Raw genomic sequence first — 11355 nt, 5'->3', positions numbered from 1 at the left:
TGAGTCAGGACTTGAGTTGCATCTGAAATGCTCAGGGAGTCCACTGGGGCAAGAGTGGTTTCCTGCTGAATTTACTCTACTGTTTCCCAACCCTCCCCCCGCCGCCCCCCACCCTTTTGTTAATCTTAGTGGAGTCGGCATTTTCTGCAGTCTTTGTCTTTTGTTGTTTTTTTTTTTGCATGAGACTGGGCCAGGGTAACCATTGGCCCCTGAAGGGAACCCAGGAACATCAGATCAGATCAGTCACTCAGTCGTGTCCGACTCTTTGCGACCCCATGAATTGCAGCATGCCAGGCCTCCCTGTCCATCACCAACTCCTGGAGTTCACTCAGACTCACGTCCATCGACTCAGTGATCCCATCCAGCCATCTCACCCTCTGTCATCGCCTTCTCCTCTTGCCCCCAATCCCTCCCAGCATCAGAGTCTTTTCCAATGAATCAACTCTTAGCATGAGGTGCCCAAAGTACTGGAGTTTCAGCTTTAGCATCATTCCTTCCAAAGAAATCCCAGGGCTGATCTCCTTCAGAATGGACTGGTTGGATCTCCTTGCAGTCCAAGGGACTCTCAAGAGTCTTCTCCAACACCACAGTTCAAAAGCATCAATTCTTCAGCGCTCAGCCTTCTTCACAGTCCAACTCTCACATCCATACATGACCACTGGAAAAACCATAGCCTTGACTAGACGAACCTTTGTTGGCAGAGTAATGTCTCTGCTTTTGAATATGCTATCTAGGTTGGTCATAACTTTCCTTCCAAGGAGTAAGCGTCTTTTAATTTCATGGCTGCAGTCACCATCTGCAGTGATTTTGGAGCCCCCCAAAATAAAGTCAGACACTGTTTCCACTGTTTGCCCATCTTATTTGCCATGAAGTGATGGGACTGGATGCCATGATCTTCATTTTCTGAATGTTGAGCTTTAAGCCCACTTTTTCACTCTCCACTTTCACTTTCATCAAGAGGCTTTTTAGTTCCTCTTCACTTTCTGCCATAAGGGTGGTGTCATCTGCATATCTGAGGTTATTGATATTTCTCCCAGCAATCTTGATTCCAGCTTGTGTTTCTTCCAGTCCAGCGTTTCTCATGATGTACTCTGCATATAAGTTAAATAAACAGCGTGACAATATACAGCCTTGACATACTCCTTTTCCTATTTGGAACCAGTCTGTTGTTCCATGTCCAGTTCTAACTGTTGCTTCCTGACCTGCACACAAATTTCTCAAGAGGCAGATCAGGTGGTCTGGTATTCCCATCTCTTTCAGAAATTTCCATAGTTTATTGTGATCCACACAGTCAAAGGCTTTGGCATAGTCAATAAAGCAGAAATAGATGTTTGTAAAGGAGCTTCAAATGGTCCTTTCTTTTTGAGGTTGGCTGTCTCATTCAGTAACTAAAGACTGTGATAAATAACAGCACAGAATGTGGAAGCTGGAGAGAAAAGGCTAGTGGAAATGTGAACCTGGCTGTTCAAGAGCAGAGCTGAGCTTATTTGCATAGTAGCAGGTGTGGTTACTTATTTATGAAGCACATTTCCTCTGAGGTGTGGAAAATGAGCTAGCTGTGAACCTGATCCCGGCCTTAGAACGCTGACAGTGAGGAGGCAGAGCCCAGCCTGACCCCCCACAGCTCTCCCCCTCTGGTGCTCCTGGTAATTCCCTGAGCTTCCCTTGTATTCCCTTCTTGCTAGACAATGAGGTCCTGAAGGGCAGGGACAGTGTTTGGTCACCATTGTTTTCCTGTGCCCAGAGTCTCCCTGGCAATAGGCAGGCCTTCAGTAAATACATATATCATGAGTGAATTTGGCAGACAAGCTTGCAACTACCCGGAAGCTGGAGGGAGGTAAATACAAAAGAGGAGGCGAGGCCTTGGAGCTCCCAGACACCCACCCTAAAACAAGGAAGTAATGCTAGAAACAGATGGACAGAAGAAGCACCATTTGAAGAAAGCTGTGGACCTCCTATAGGAGAAAAGCCCCAAACAAACTTGACACTCTTTCAAGCGCATGGTCTGACTCCTCCAGAACAAGGAAAACAAAACAAAACAGCCTTAAGTAATCCACTCCCCCCAATAAAAACGCCTACCCCAAACAGCAATTGCTCCAGACTCATAGAGCGTCCTAGTTACACAGTGGAAAGAACAAAGATGTGATTTAAGCATCTTGAAATTGAAATAGCAATTGCCAAACACCAGAGGATCAGCAGAATCATTAGATTCCAGAAAATGCAGAACCTCTGAGGCCTCTGTATTCTTCCATTCTGATGTCAGACTACTGGCAGCCCACGCTGAGCTGCCTTATAAGAAAGTGCAGCTAGGCCACTAGAAAGAAGCAGAGGAAGGAGGGGCCAGCTGGCATTGCTGGGGTTTGGAAGCTCTGCACTGCAGATTCTGTTAACCAACACTGGACACTGTCTTCCTCTGCTCTCAGTGACCAGTGAGGCCAAGGCGGGCCACTTCAGCTGACTAGACACAGATGTAGATGTCTATAAGTTTATCAGTCAGGGGCCTGCCAGGAAAATAGAATTTATCCCAGGTGGTTCAAATAGAAAGACTAATAAAAAGGATCGACAGCAGTGAGCATGAGGGAAACAGATAAGGAGCATTGTGGTACCTGAAGACTTGTGTCAGGGGTCGCCATTACTTCTGTAAGGGCAAAGAGCAGCAGGAAGTCTCAGTGCCTGACCTGGCAGGACTGCAGCTATGAGGAAGGGCTTCCAGAGATGGGGCTCCAGAACAGGGAGGGAGTGGAGAAGAAATCCTTGCCCATTTCTCCCGATTCCTGCTGACAAAAGCAGAAGCCAGCCAGCGAGGGTGCTCACAATGGCACTTTCCTCAAGGGTCAGCTCCTGGAGCTGAGAATACATGGAGGTGAGTCAAATGGAAAAAATCTAGCACAGTGACAACTAAGCTGGCTACCACATGGCTACATTACCTGTGTTTCTTACATGTTATCTCACTTCATCTTCAAAATTACTCTAAAACAGGCTGAGCCCGGGGCTCTTCAGAATACCAGGGCTTGTGGGCACAGTGGCATTTGCATGCCCGACGCTGTGTCTGGGCTGGTGAGCCAACAGGAGGGAAGTGGGTTGACGCCCATCAGGAGCTTGAGGCCAAAAGGATTCTCAGGGTCAATTAGGAAGGAATCCCTGGGACAGTGCCTGTGAACAATCTTCCCTCCTTCTTCAGACTTTGTAACCTATGCTTTTTACCCTGAATGTTTCCCAACAATAAGAAGGTTGTCTTCTGCTCACTAGGCAGCCCTTTCGGGGAGAGGATCTTGTGGGTTGCTGCAGGCAGTGACAGTGATTTGCAGAAAGGTAAGGCCAGAGCTGGTGGGTTCTGAGCGGGTGGGTGTCTGGGGTCCAGAGGTACAAGGCCTGTGCTCTGTCTCTTACTCCTCAGAGCCAGGAATCTTCCTCCTGGTAGTTCTGCCTCCCTGCCAGAGGGTTGAGGTGGGGGGCAGTTCTCTGTGCAAGCTGGAGTGGGTGACCTTCCAGCACGTGGGGGCAGCAGACACTGACACTGGGTCTACTTTACTGTAAGGTAATCTGGCTGTGGGGCACTAGAGCGACTTTGAGGAGATACCCCACATCTAAGGGCAAAGGAGAAGCCCCAGCAAGATGGTAGGAGGGGCAAAATCACATTTAGAATCAAACCCCATACCCACTAGAGATGCTCAGAGGCTCCAAAAAACCTTGTGCACAGCGGAACCCAGAGACCCCCACAGAGACTAATACAAAACTGTGTTTGAGTTTCTCCTGCAGAGGTATGGGTCAGCAGTGGACTGCTGCAGGGGCAGGGACTCTGGGTGCAGTAGACCTGGGTGTGGCTAAGCCCTCTTGGAGGAGGTCGCCGTTAACCCGACCATAGACCTGCCAGAACTTACACAGGACTGGGAAACAGACTCTGGGAGGGCACAAACAAAACCTTGTGTGCACCAGGACCCAGGAGAAAGGAGCAGTGACCCCACAAGAGACTGACCCAGACTTGCCCATGAGTGTCCAGAAGTCTCCAGCGGTGGCGTGTGTCGGCAGTGGCCTGCAGCAGGGTTGGGGGGTTGAGTGTAGCAGTGCATGCATGGGACCTTTTGAAGAAGGTTGCCATTATCTTCATTACCTCCACCATAGTTTGGCCTCAGGGCAAATAAGAGGGAGGGAACACAGCGCCCGCGCCCCTCCCCCCCCCCGTCCCCGCCCCACCCCACCCCCCCCAGCACTCCCCCCACCCCACCCTCATCAACAGAAAATTGGATTAAAGATACACTGAGCACAGCCCCACCCATCAGAACAAGGCCCAGTTTCCCCCTCAGTCAGTCTCTCCCATCAGGAAGCTTCAGTAAGCCTCTTATCCTTCTCCATCAGAGGGCAGACAGACTGAAAACCACAATCACAGGAAACTAACCAGTCTGATTACATGGACCACAGCCTTGTCTAACTCAGTGAAACTATGAGCCATGCCATGTAGGGCCACTGAAGACGGCAGGTCATGGAGAGTTCTGACAAAACATGGTCCACTGGAGAAGGGAATGGCAAACTGCTTCAGTATTCTTGCCTTGAGAATGCCATGAACAGTATGAAAAGGCAAAAAGATAGGACACTGAAAGATGAACTCCCCAGGTCGGTAGGTGCCCAATATGCTACTGGAGATCAGTGGAGAAATAACTCCAAAAAGAATGAAGAGATGGAGCCAAAGCAAAAACAACACCCAGTTGTGGATGTGACTGGTGATAGAAGCAAGGTCTGATGCTATAAAGAACAATATTGCATAGGGACCTGTAATGTTAGGTCCGTAAATCAAGGCAAATTGGAAATGGTCAAACAGGAGACGGCAAGAGTGAACGTCGACATTATGGGAATCAGCAAACTAAAATGGACTGGAATGGGTGAATTTAACTCAGATGACCATTATATCTACTACTGTGGGCAAGAATCCCTTAGAAGAAATCGAGTAGCCATCATAGTCAACAGAAGAGTCTGAAATGCAGTACTTGGATGCAATCTCAAAAACGACAGAATGATCTCTGTTCGTTTCCAAAGCAAACCATTCAGTATCACAGTAATCCAAGACCATGCCCCGACCAGTAATGCTGAAGAAGTTGAAGTTGAATAAGTCTATGAAGACCTACAAGACCTTCTAGAAGTAATACCCAAAAAAAGATGTCCTTTTCATTATAGAGGACTGGAATGCAAAAGAAGGAAGTCAAGAAATATCTGGAGTAACAGGCAAATTTGGCCTAGGAGTACAGAATGAAGCAGAGAAAAGGCTAATAGAGTTCTTCCAAGAGAATGCACTGGTCATAGCAAATACCCTCTTCCAACAACACAAGAGAAGACTCTACACATGGACATCACCAGATGGTCAGCACCGAAATCAGATTAATTATATTCTTTGCAGCCAAAGATGGAGAAGCTCTATATAGTCAACAAAAACAAGACCGGAGGCTGACTGTGGCTCGGATCATGAACTCCTTATTGCCAAATTCAGAGTTAAATTGAAGAAAGTAGGGAAAACCACTAGACCATTCAGGTATGACCTAAATCAAATCCCTTACGATTATACAGTGGAAGTGACCAATAGATTCAAGGGATTAGATCTGATAGAGTGCCTGAAGAGCTATGGATGGAGGTTTGTGACATTGTACAGGAGGCAGTGATCAAGACCATCCACAGGAAAAAGAAATGCAAAAAGGCAAAATGGCTGTCTAAGGAGGCCTTACAAATGGCTGTGAAAAGAAAAGAAGCTAAAGGCAAAGGAGAAAAGGAAAGATATACCCATTTGAATGCAGAGTTCCAAAGAATAGCAAGGAGAGATAAGAAAGCCTTCCTCAGTGATCAATGCAAAGAAATAAAGGAAAACAATAGATCGCTTCAAGAAAATTAGAGATACCAAGAGAACATTTCATGCAAAGATGGGCACAATAAAGGATAGAAATGGTATGGCCCTAACAGAAGCACAAGATATTAAGAAGAGGTGGCAAGAATACACAGAAGAACTGTACAAAAAAGATCTTCACGACCCAGATAATCACGATAGTGTGATCACTGACCTAGAGCCAGACATCCTGGAATGTGAAGTTAAGTGGGCCTCAGAAAGCATCACTACGAACAAAACTAGTGGAGGTGATGGAATTTCAGTTGAGCTATTTCAAATGCTAAAAGATATGCAAAGATATTTCAAATGCACTCAATATGCCAGCAAATTTGGAAAACTCAGCAATGGCTACAGGACTGGAAAAGGTCAGTTTTCATTCCAATCCCAAAGAAAGGCAATGCCAAAGAATGTTCAAACTACCACACAATTGCACTCATCTCACACGCTAGTAAAGTAATGCTCAAAATTCTCCAAGCCAGGCTTCAACAGTATGTGAACTGTGAACTTCCAGATGTCCAAGCTGGTTTTAGAAAAAGCAGAGGAATGAGAGATCAAATTGCCAACATCCACTGGATCATCGAAAAAGGAATGGAGTTCCAGAAAAACATCTACTTTTGCTTTATTGCCTATGCCAAAGCTTTTGACTGTGTGGATCACAACAAACTGTGGAAATTTCTTCAAGAGATGAGAATACCAGACCACCTGACCACCTGCCTCCTAAGAAATCTGTATGTAGGTCAAGAAGCAACAGTTAGAACTGGACATGGAACAACGGACTGGTTCCAAATTGGGAAAGGAATATGTCAAGACTGTATATTGTCACCATGCTTATTTAACTTATATGCAGAGTACATCATGAGAAATGCTAGACTGGATGAAGCACAAGCTTTAATCAAGGTTGCTGGGAGCAATATTAATAACCTCAGATATGCAGATGACACCACCCTTATGGCAGAAAGTGAAGAAGAACTAAAGAGCCTCTTGATGAAAGTGAAAGAGGAGAGTAAAAAAGTTGGCTTAAACCTCAATATTCAGAAAACTAAGATCATGGCATCCGGTTCCATCCTTTCATGGCAAATAGATGCGGAAACAATGGAAACAGTGAGAAACTTTATTTTGGGGGGCTCCAAAATCACTGCAGATGGTGACTGCAGCCATGAAATTAGAAGACGCTTGCTCCTTGGAAGAAAAGTTATGACCAACCTAGATAGCATATTAAAAAGCAGAGACATCACTTTGCCAACAAAGATCTGTCTAGTCAAAGCTATGGTTTTTCCAGTGGTCATGTATGGATGTGAGAGTTGGACTGTGAAGAAGGCTGAGCGCTGAAGAATTGATGCTTTTGAACTGTGGTGTTGGAGAAGACTCTTGAGAGTCCCTTGGACTGCAAGGAGATCCAACCAGTCCATCCTAAAGGAAATCAGTCCTGAATGTTCATTGGAAGGACTGATGCTGAAGCTGAAATTCCAGTACTGTGGCCACCTGATCCAAAGAACTGACTCATGAAAAGATCCTGATGCTGGGAAAGATTGAAGGTGGGAGGAGAAGGGGAAGACAGAGGATGAGATGTTTGGATGGCATCACCAACTTGATGGACATGAGTTTAAGTAATCTCCAGGAGTTGGTGATGGTCAGGTAAGCCTGGCATACTGCAGCCACAAAGAGTTGGACATGACTGAGAAACTGAACTGAATCCAGGCAAGAGCAGCCATTTGATCTGAAGGGCATGGTCTTATCACCAAATAAATATTTCATTGTTTGAGGCCCCAGAGAGTGGAGGCATGGACTCCATGGAGGCATGGAGGAGGGCTTTGGGACACCTGAGTCCCCAGCAGCCCCTCAGGTGTTCAGTGGCTCCTGCTGGGGCTGGGGGCGGGGGAGGGCCTGTGGCTGAGCCTTTACAGGAGGTGGGAGAGGGCTTCCCTCCAAGACCTCCACCCGAGTGGTGAGTTGCTCAGATTGGGAAACTCTTCATGCCTTCCTTTTCTCAGCTGCAAAATGAAAATAATTTCCCAGCCCAGTTCTAATGCCCTTTCTTGTTTCAGAGACCAAGTGTGATAACACAGGAAAGCATTTTGGAAGGCAGAAAATGACACATCAAGCATACCAATTATTAATATCAACCATATCTTTTCAGCAAATGTCCCTTAAGAGGCCTATGCCATACTCGAGCTGCTTGTATTTGTTCATTTATACATTAAACAGATATTTACAGTTCCCAGGGGCTTATTTTCTGTCTTACGGAATGGCAGGTGCTTTGTATGCTCTTCTCCTTTCATCAGTCCTGCCCTCTAGAGCTCTTATTTTAGCCCCTAGTGACCAGGGTTAATAGGGAGTATGTAAGTCGAATGCTTGGTGGGGTTGACTGAAATGAGATTTCAATGCCTCTGCTCATTATCTTAAGGGCATTCTGCCTTTTTGCCTAAGGAGCTGCAGGCTGAGTGTGAGGAGGGAGCTGAGTGGCCCTCCAGGGCACCATGGCAACCACGAGGGACTGCCACCAGGGCAGTTTTAATGTCACGTTGCACCTTGAAACTCATCAGATGTAGGCTCAGCAGAAAAGAAACCCTTCCTCATTCTGGGAGGTGGAGAAAAGGGAAAGAGGCAGGTGTGATGGAGGGCTATGTCAGCATCTGATGAATGTGGTGATATTCATCTGAGGGGGCTTTTCGCTTTCAGTGGAACCTCTGCTTGCTGGGAACTCGGGAGGCCAGGCCCCAGCGTGGGGAAAGGCACAAATGGAGCTTGGTTGTTAAATCCTGGGATGTCTTCTTAGGACATTAGCCTCAGAGCAAGAAGCATGGGGGTGGGGTAGAGATGAATTAACTTGGAATTAACATAAATACTACTGTATATAAAATAGGCAAGGACCTACCCTATAGCACAGGAACTCTACCCTATCTTGTTGTTGTTGAGTTGCTCAGTTGTGTCCAGCTGTTTGCAGCTCCATGGAACTGAAGCACGCCAGGCCTCTGTCCTTCACCATCTCCCAGAGTTCACTCAAACTCATGTCCATTGAGTCGGTGATGCCATCCAACCATCTCATCCTCTGTTGACCCCTTCTCCTCCTGCCCTCAATCTTTTCCAGCATCAGGGTTTTTTTTTCCTATGAGTCAGCTCTTTGAATCAGGTGGCCAAAGTATTGGAGCTTCAGCATCAGTCCTTCCAATGAATATTCAGGGCAATTTCCTTTAGGATCGACTGGTTGGATCTCCTTGCAGTCCAAGAGTCTCTCAAGAGTTTTCTCCAGCACCACAGTTCGAAGGCTGTGGTGCTCAGCCTTTTTTTTATTGTCCAGCTCTCATATCCATACATGACTACTGGAAAAACCATAGCTTTTGACTATATGGACCTTTGTTGGCAAAGTAATGTCTCTGCTTTTTAATATGCTGTCTAGTTTGGTCATAGATTTTCTTCCAAGGAGCAAGGGTCTTAATTTCATGGCTGCAGTCATCATCCACAGTGATTTTGGAGCCCAAGAAAATAAAGTCTGTCACTGTTTCCATTGTTTCCCCATCTGTTTGCCATGAGATGATGGGACCTGACGTCATGATCTTCGTCTTTTGAATGTTGAGTTTTAAGCCAGCTTTTTCACTCTCCTCTTTGACCATCATCAAGAGGCACTTTAGTTCCTCTTCATTTTCTGCCATAAGGGTGGTGTCATCTGCATACCTGGGGTTACTGATATTTCTTCTGGCAATCTTGATTCCAGCTTGTGTTTTACCCAGCCTGGCATTTCACATAATGTACTCTACATACAAGTTTAAAAAGCAGGGTGACAATATACAATATACAGCTCTTACAATATCTTGTAATATCCTATAACGGAAAACAATCTGAAAATATATATGTATAACTGAATCACTTTGTATATTTGAAACTAACACATTATAAATTAACTTTCAATACATAAAATTCCTAGACAAAAATAAAGAAGCATAGGAGTAGAGGGGCTCCCACATGCTGGTGAAGTTCAGGATTCACTGTCTGTCCTAAGGTGAATCCTTCGAGTTAGCCCTGCCTCCCTGTCCAGGGGGCCCACTGCCTATGGGTGTGTGATATTTTGCTGTTCCTTTGTTTACTTAATGAATCAACACTCTTACACCATCCATTTCGTAGTAGGACATGTTGGTGGGCACCCAGTAGATGCCTGAATTATCTGGTAAAACCATCCTTTGTCCACAAGAAAACTATCTTCAAAATCTCACTAAACAAGCACAAAACAGTGTCCTTGTTGAACTAGAAAAGGAAATAAATGTGGGACAGCGTCTGGGGAACTTGGTGCCCCTTGGTACTTTCAAAAATCTGCTGTAATTCAAAGATCCTGGTGGTGGTAGGGAATAGGCAAGAAAGCCCTTGCCTCAGTCCACCCATCCACTCATGTTTCTGGCAAAATTAGCTGAGTCTCAAATACTTGGTAGTAGGCTTTGTCTCGGAGAAGGCAATGGCACCCCACTCCAGTACTCTTGCCTGGAAAATCCCATGGACAGAGGAGCCTGGTAGGCTGCAATCCATGGGGTCGCTAAAAGTCAGACACGACTGAGCTACTTCACTTTCACTTTTCACTTTCATGCATTGGAGAAGGAAATGGCAACCCACTCCAGTGTTCTTGCCTGGAAAACCCGAGGGACGGGGGAGCCTGGTGGGCTGCCGTCCGTTGGGTCCACAGAGTCAGACACAACTGAAGCGACTTAGCAGCAGCAGCAGGCTTTGCTAGGAATTTGTGCTTCTGCCTCTCTTTTTATCTTGCTTTCTTGTTGCCCCCACACTGACCTCTTTAAGCAAATTTAGCCTCCTCTTTTTGCCTCATCAAACTTGCAGGCACGTCCAGAGACTGAGCAGGAGCTGATTCCAATGGTGAAGGTGGGCCTTGATGAGGAGGGGAAGAAGGGGTGGAGGAAGATGAGGTGAAGGAGGGGGAAAAGGATGGGAGACGGAAAAGATGATGGTGAGGATGAGGGGATGGTGAGGAGGATCAGGGAGGGAGAAGATGATGGTGATGATGAAGGGGATGATGGAGAGGAGGATGAGGAGCATGATGATAGAGCCTCCTTCTTGTCACTATCATGATTTAATAGGAGCATAATGATGATGGGGGTGGTGGGAAAATGACAGCCCTTCAGCAGGTTTATCTTATTTAAGTTTCTCTCTGCAGAGATGCTTTAGGCCTTTATAAAATACCCTTCCCTGAGCTTTGGCATTTGTCTTTCATTGTTCCTCAGACCCAGGATACTATTTTGGTTTAAAAAAGTTCCCGTTTGTGCTGCCCCAGGTAGCAGCTGCCAGCTCCTGGGAGAAGAAGACCTAATGGTTGTCTGTTTTCAGAGGCGCTGCACTGGCTGCCTGTTTAAGACTGATTTTTTATATTGTTCCCTGTAATCACACTGCATTACGCTGCCCTGGCCCAGGGCCTGTGCAAGGTTTTGACTTGAAATGTCTTGCTTCGTTCTCTGGAAGCTGCTGACGCTTACCCCTCCGGCTGCGGCCCT

The sequence above is a fragment of the Bos taurus genome, chromosome 11, assembly GCF_002263795.3.
Source record: "Bos taurus isolate L1 Dominette 01449 registration number 42190680 breed Hereford chromosome 11, ARS-UCD2.0, whole genome shotgun sequence".
Classification (NCBI taxonomy): Eukaryota; Metazoa; Chordata; class Mammalia; order Artiodactyla; family Bovidae; genus Bos; species Bos taurus.
This window is presented reverse-complemented; position numbering follows the sequence as displayed.